Here is a 7,663-nt window from a genome sequence, read left to right on the forward strand (position 1 = left end):
CACAGAGGAAACAAAGATGCTCAAATATCCAGTTTCTAAGTTCAAAGGTCTGGGTCCCAGTCTAAGACCCAACACATCTGGAAGGATGCATGATCCTGTACCCCCGCCACCAACAACCAAATCTGGCCAAAGACTCCACAGATGAGGAGGGAACCTGGAGAAGAACCACCAGAGAGAAACAGAGTCAGGCGCTAGGGGGCCCTTGGGTCCTTCCTGAGTGTCCACGTTCAGATGCTGGCCCCAGAGAGCTCCAGGGAGTGGATCCCAACCTCTGGTGGCAGGAGTCCAGGGCAGACACGTCCCCCTAGACATCCTTCTTAGGGCCCCCTTAAGGACAACTTCTGCAGCAGCCAGGTGACTCTGCTGGCCGGCTTGCTTGATTGAAGCGCCCCTGTACCCTGGGAATTCCCTCAGACCCCATTCCCCCAACCCGCTGTGGCCACGCCCTCCCGCACAGAGTCAGGGCCAGGCCCCTGTCCCGAACTCGTAGAAGGAAGGTGGTGGCGTGGCAAGAAACACACACACACACACCCCTAGCCAAGCGGGACCGCTCTAGAGCATTCCCTCTGAGCTGGAGGAACAAGCCCCTTCTTTATTTTATTCATCATCATCGTCACCGTCATCGTCATTGCTGTTGTGGTTGTTATTTCTGTCGTTATGCAGTCCCTGTGGAGTCCTGGTGGCTTGGAGATGATCGTCCAGACGGTCCCAAAGCAGACTCTGGTTGGGCTCTTTTCGCCCCCTCTCCCCGGGAAGCCCCATCCCAGAAAACTATACTCTTGAGGTCAAAGGGTCCCTTTCCTTTGACCCTGGTTGTCTCACCCGTTGGAGCACCGGGATCTGAGACCTGTTGAGCTGGCTCTCACCCCACTCCCCTCAAGGTCATGGTCCAGCTCTCCCTCCTGCCATTTCCTGTGGCACAGGCCTCCTGTCACTCATGGCAGGAGACAAGCACTCAGAACTAGAGACAAGCTTCAAGTCCCCCCTTAGTTGAAGCAGGCAGCCTTGGTCTGCTTACTGCCTTGCTTCACTGTCCTGTGCCTCAGGGAGCTCATGGCAATTGGGAAGAAAGATCTTCCGTGAAAGCACACACCTAGTGTCATGGAGCCGGCTTACTGTTTGCAAGGGTCCTTCTCTGCCTTTTGCTCACTCCCCTTTTCCATGTCTGTCCCCTCCGGGTCCCTCCAGAGTGAGCAAGGAGCAGGAGGAGGCCCGGGACCGGGCACTCCTGGGGCTGCAGGTCACCATTCCATGAATCAGGCGGCAGGGACACACGGCTCCCCTGGGGCCTTGATGACACTTCCTTGAGAAACAGAAGCCGAGTGTATAAGAAGCATCTGTCATTATGGAAACAAAGTTGCCAGGCCATTTTTTCTTTTACTATTTTTACTGCGGTTTCATTATCTTATGCAAATGAGGCCGCTGATGAAGCCTTTCTGCAGGGTGGCCCATGCTGGGACCAGCTCCACCGAGGGGATTTATAGCCTGCCTCGGCCTCCAGACAAGATCTGGAATGAGGAGGTCCTGTGGAGATGACTTCCAGAGCATCTGACCTGCCCCGGAACACACGGGGCCTGCCAGACCAGCCCCCACATCCTGCCTCGGTCCCGTGTCCTTTATTTCCAAAGATCCAAGTGTCAGCTCAGCTTGGTTCAGTCCTCTGTCCCTGATTCTTCAATCGTTGGAGCTCCTTGGAGACTGAGTTGTCAGTATCCAGCAGGATGTAAGGGAAAGGGGGAGGGAGCAAAGGAAGCTTCATCCCCCCAAGGACCTCTGGGAGCTACTTCTAAGATGCTACTTGGTTTTTCATCCAAGCGGAGAGAGAGTAGGGGTATGTATACACCAATCTTTGGTCCAGGCAAGTCCCCAGAGGTTGTCAATCCCCAGTACTTCTGGAATGCCACAGATGGCAAGGCTGGATCTGGGGCAGGATGAGGCTTCAGGAACAGCAAGGCAAGTGGTAGGAAAGCAGTAGGAAATGTGGCCATTTGTGGGGAAGTGGTAAGGACAGGGGACGTGGAGGGCACTGACCCCCTCATAGAGATGAGCACCCTAGGGTTTAGAGAAGCCAAGTAACTTCCCCAAGTTCTAGGGGGTAAGCGGCAGGCCAGAGCTAACCCAGGGCTGTTTGCCTTGCCAGCTCAAGGAGCCACCATTGCCTTGTGACCTCCTGGCATCCCGCCCTGGACTCCCCCATGCTCCTTACCCCAGCTCTGGCCTGGCCAAGAGCCCCACAGTCCCAGCCCTGTCCAGCCTGTCCCCCAGGCCATCTCTCCCAGGGTGAAGTGTGTTGCTAAAACACAGGTTCCCCCAGGCGTCCATGGGCTCCCAGATTTTCCTCCAAGAGAATGTTTCCCTCTGTCCAACCCCTCTGGCCCAAAGCCTTTACATTTATTCTGCCCCAAGAACCAGTTTCTCCCCAGTCCAGCCTCAGACCCCAGCATTTAGTAAAGGCCTTCTGCCGTCGGCAGGTACTTTCCTCCTTGGGGAAGTCTGACTCCGTCCCATATATCCCAAGGTCTGGGCCGTGGAGAGACCACAAATGTGGAAAACTAGAAGTTTCCCAGCCCCGTTCACCTGTGGGTGAGCCTGAGAGGTCACAGCAGGTGCCGTCACCCAAACGTCACCGGCTCCGGGCACTCTTTCATAACCTGCCTCCAGGTACCTGCAAAGTCCGAGGGACAGGCCTGCTCTGCACTCAGAATCCCTCTCTGATCAGAGAGCAGAAAGCTTGAGAGCTCTTTGCACTGGTCTCTTTCTCTTTGAGGAGAAGGTGTCAGTAATAAAATCATTACCATCATAATACTAGCTTCCAGCCAACTGAGTGGCAAGTCCAGACCCAACTCTGTGAGTGGTGTGCTGATCTCAACTCCCGGCATTGTCCCCATATCCCTCTGAGCTAGAGGACACCATGCCCATTTTACAGATGTAGAAACAGAGGCTAGGAAAAGTAGAACAACTCATCCATAATCGCCCAGGAAGCATCAGAATGAGACCTCCAGGCCAGGATCTCCATTTCAGAGATTTGATAAACTGGGAAGTGAATAAATGAACAAGTGAATTGGAAAACAGTCAATAACCAATGCTGTTTACAGACACTGGGGAACATCTATACTTATAGGAGAAAAAAAAAAAAAAAAGCCGAACTTGATTGGGCCAAAAATGAGAATTACTAATTACAGTCGCTCACAGGAACGACCTACCATTTATGCCTAATTGCAGTGCAGTCCAATAACAATTATGCACATCAATAAATGTGTCAGATTAACTTGGTTGTAAGTTTTATTTGATTGCAATGCTAAACCCTGTTTGCAGTCCCTCGGACTCAGGAGGCCGTGGCCACCCTGCCTGGACCTGTTGGTCCCTTCTGGAAACGAGGAGGGCTGTTGGTGCTGGAAGGGAAGTGAGAGACGGGAGAAGAAAGACCGTCTCTCTCCTCTGCCGCAGTGTGCCTGCCCTGGCAGGCTCCGGGAAAGAGGTTTGGCAGGGGGTCTTCACAGGACGTGCAACGTCATGAGCCTCCCCTCCTTTCCTCGATGCCAAAGGCAGCTTCCTAATTAGGACATCCATAACCCTCAGCATCTGCTCCAAGAGAATTCAGCTGCTCTAAGATGGAGAAGTCCATTAACTTTATTGCACAAAACGTCGGACGTGCTTTTAGACAGAGGATCACTGCCAAGTGAGACAAACTGCCAGGACCTGACGGAGGAACAAGCCAGAACTTTCTGCTGTCCCCAGCTGGGTCCTCGGGACTCCGTCCTCTCCCTGCCCCGTGCCCCGGGCGCTATGGCATCCCGCGGGGAGGCTGGGGCAGGGAAAACGGTGATTTGCGAATGCAGGTGCAGCCTGAGCACCCTGGCCTCTCTCGCAGGAGCCTGCAGCCTGCGGAACGGCCGTGCCAGACAGGCACCATCTGACTCCCAGAATGCATCAGGATTCCCACCCCGGAGTCCGGGCAGTCGTTCCTCTCTCAACAGGAGCTGCGTGAGCTGGTGTCACCAGAAGCAGTGAAGCAAGGTGGCTAAAAATGAGCTTTGGATGCAGAGATTTCTGGGACTGAATCTCTGCTCTGCCATTTACGAGGTGCAGTATGAGCTTGCAAACACGGTTTCACATCCCGGAGCTATTCTATGAAGTGGGCTGAGTAATACCCACCTCAAGGAGGGTCCGATGAGCGGATGTCAGGAGAGGCAAGTGCAGTGCCTGCCACCTCGCAGGCTCAGTAAATGACAGCACCCCTCCCAAGTCTCCAGAGTGGACAGAGACGGGGACCAACCTGCCACCTGTGCCAGGGAGAAAGCACCCTTTTGGTCAGACAGCCCTGGAATCCAATCCCAGCTCTATTATGTGCCTTGGTCCCCTAAGCCCTCAGTTTCTTCATCTGTAGTATGGGGCTGATCACCCCTGTCCTCCTCTCCTCACAGGAGAATCAAGAAGACATGACAGTGCTTTGAGGCCACCGAAGGAATGTTGGGTGAGCAGCTTTATAGCGCCTGGGTTCTTGGTTGTCAAACCTTACGTCTAGTGCCCCCTGGGAAATGCCAGACCCATGGCTGGCTGCTGGCTGGGCCCTCCCAGCTCCCCAGCCTCCCATCCACATCTGCCTCTGTACCCCGTGTCACAGCCCTCCCACCTCATCCAAGGCACCCCACATCCCCCATAGGCAGCAGCCACGGACTTCCCAGTCTTCAAAACTGTCTCACCAAGCGAATCTCCTGGGTGTCCTTTCTCAGATTCTGATTCTTCTTAATATAAATAATTAGCAGAAACGGTCCAAGGGGGGAGTCAGCAGCCATAGCAATCGACCCCAGTGATTTCCAAGCCTCGGGGAGAGCCCAATTTCGCTCCAATCCGGGGGCTGTAAATTCCCATCAAGCTAAGAAAATATAGTGCAATTTAGAAACACTGATACGGCAATAAAACACAGATCTCCGGCAAATGGAATTCAGCAACATCTAAAAATGGAGCCATACATTACTCCGCCTGCAAACTCCCTCTGGGGACATAACGCTTGGAGATGTTGGGGGTGCTTTATGTTCAAGTTGATCTTTCTTTTCCGGATGAAGGCAGGGGCCACCTGCCGCTGGGCCCCAGGTGGCCCTCTGGGGCAGGTCTCCTGCATGGTCCAGAAAAGGGTCCTAGGTGAGCTCCCAGCTGGAGACAACCAGTGGCCTGGCCCCTGCTGGAGGGAACATTGTGGAAAGGGTAGGAAAGGAGGAAGGGAGAGAAACTCACCTTATACCGGCTAGTCCTCACGGGCGGCCTCCAAGGGAAAAGCGATTATTCCTGCTTATCAGATGCAGATACTGATGATGGGAAATAAGGAGACTTGTTCAAGGTCACTCGGGGGCAAGCAGTGAAAGCTGGATGTATACCCACATCCATCTGCCTCTTTCTATTCTATGTGCTGTCATTCCCGCAGCTCAGGGCTCAGCCCTCCATTCATCAAAAGCTAAAACTGAGCCACACACCGCTGCTCGCTGCTTCTAAGAGTGTAGGTAGGCCATGATCCACACCCAGGTTTGTCATGAACCCCGCTCTATAGTCCGAGAAATAGGAAGAGGTTCACTTCCACTGTCCCCTGCCTCCTAAACACAAGGCCAAGGGAAGGCAGACCTACAGCCCTAGTGAAGGCTAGGGGGTTCCGTCTGGTCTCTGGCCTGGGCTCCACCCTCGTCCCACCCCATCCCACACAGCTTCCTCTAGCAGGCTACCAGGCCCATCTGCTTGCTAAACACATTCTGTCCCACCTTCGCTCGTGTTCACACACATACACACATGCTCACATTACTCACTCCAGCCTCCACACTGTGCCTGGCTCGTGCCTCTGCCGGACCTCCAGCTCCATGGGAGCAGAGACTGGTGTGCATGTGACCCTTGACTTCCCGGATCAGGGACTCCACTAATGCTGGCGATAAGATACTCTGAAGATGGCTTTCGCATGCTCCCCCGGATCCTACCAAGACCCGGTGTGGGGAGCCCAGGAAGGACAGAAGAATCAGGGTGACCTCTCTGGAGCTTTTGGGTCAAGAATTCCAGTTGTGGAATCTGCACAGATCTGGGGCTGGACTTCCAGCTTGCCATCTACAAGCTGTGTGACAGCTCGTGGGAGTCACTTACTCTCTCCATGCCTCAGTATCCCCTCATCTGTCAGACGAGAGTAAATAACGGGTCCTTCCTAGAGGGGGCGCCGCTGGACATAGTGAGAGGATCCGAGTCCCGCACTTCCCGCACGCTCAGCACTCGGTGTGTAATCATCAGACTGGAACTGCGTTGGCCAGGCCGGGCTAGACTCTGCTGTGACGAGCAATGGCCCCAGCGTCATTTGAGTTGGCCAACAACGTCTCTTTCCCTGCAGTCCGGTCACCCCCTGAGACAGCTGTGCTCCGCTGTGAAAATTGCTGAAGGAGTGTGGCCCCCACCCTCTCCCCCAAAGAGAAGGCGTCCTTCCCTATCATTGGCTCAGCAGAGGGAGACATGGCTTTTCACTGCCTCAGCCCAGAAGTGACGCACCCTCCTTCCAGTGGCATCTGGTAGACCCGAGACCTAACCATACCCGCCCACCAGCAGGGGTCATGGTGTGTCTCCCACGTAGCCTGGGTGGAGGAAAGAACAGTCCTGGTGAGTGTCTGTCAGGCCTCCCACCACACTTGTTACTGTCCCTTTTCCAGCCCCCATGTCCGTCTTCTTTGCCTGGACCCAGGACCCAGCGGTGACCCGTCAGTCGGGATGCCAGAGCCCCTCCTTCGTTTCTGTCATGTGTCCGGTGAGCCAGCTTGCTGCCCTGGCTGCCAACGCTCAGACCTGACCCCAGGGGAAGTGGCTCTTGCTGAGCACAGGCGATCTCTGACCGACGCCCCACCCCTCTCCCCTGGCCCCTTTCCACACTGACGGAAGAGCCCTGGTCAATTTGTTGACAGCACAAAATCTGGGCTTCCAGCATCTGATTACAGTGGCACCTCTGACTGTCAGGGATAAATGTCTGTTGTCTTTAGGAAGATCTATGCTGATGGAGGTGCCAGCAAAGACAATGGTGACGGAACCGGATCCCTCCCCAGTGAGATGTCATTTGTGGGCAAGCCAGGTATTTCCGGCTCCTGGCAGAACGCGGGGCTCTGGAGATGGAGGGGGTAGGATCCAGGGGAGAGGGGCAGATATTCAAAGCTGCAGGAGGGGGAACCAGAAACCGTAAACGAGTGGCTTCTGGGGGAAGAAGGACAGTGGATGAAACGGAGCCAGCAAACTAGAGGGGAAGCCACTGAGAAGAGGCTGAACAGTGGGGCTGCAGGAGATTGTGAAGGTCCCGCAGAGTGGAGTCCCGAAGAGCTAACAAGCACAGGGACTAGAACGCAGTGCCAACAAGATTTTGGAAATTAAACTGGAATCCTAGTTCTACCATCCAACAGCTGTGTGACCTTGGATTCATTGCTCAACCTCTCTGAGCCTCCTCAGTGAATAAGCATTCAGAAGCCGTGCCTTGTGAGTGTCTTGTTAAAAAGTGCAGTAAGATGAATATGGAATGTTCAGCACCGGGTCTGGCCCACAGCAAGACCTCAATCAAAGATAAGTGGAAGCCTGGTGAGAGGGAGACAGGCCTGTTCTGGAGATGCTGGGCCACTGCTGGCAAAGTCGTTTCCCTGCCCAGATCACCTTCACCTGAAAG

General features: G+C 54.5%; 1 long non-coding RNA gene across 1 annotated transcript; it reads right to left on the reverse strand.

Moving 5' to 3' along the window:
• Positions 1-1,123: 1,123 nt before the first annotated feature.
• On the reverse strand, positions 1,124-4,864 carry LOC116600579. The gene is made up of 3 exons (XR_004289716.1): positions 4,704-4,864; positions 4,156-4,283; positions 1,124-1,303 (listed from the first exon to the last, which is right to left on the reverse strand). It is a non-coding gene; the product is annotated as an uncharacterized LOC116600579 (long non-coding RNA).
• Positions 4,865-7,663: the final 2,799 nt, after the last annotated feature.

Source organism: Mustela erminea, chromosome 10 (assembly GCF_009829155.1).
Source record: "Mustela erminea isolate mMusErm1 chromosome 10, mMusErm1.Pri, whole genome shotgun sequence".
NCBI lineage: Eukaryota > Metazoa > Chordata > Mammalia > Carnivora > Mustelidae > Mustela > Mustela erminea.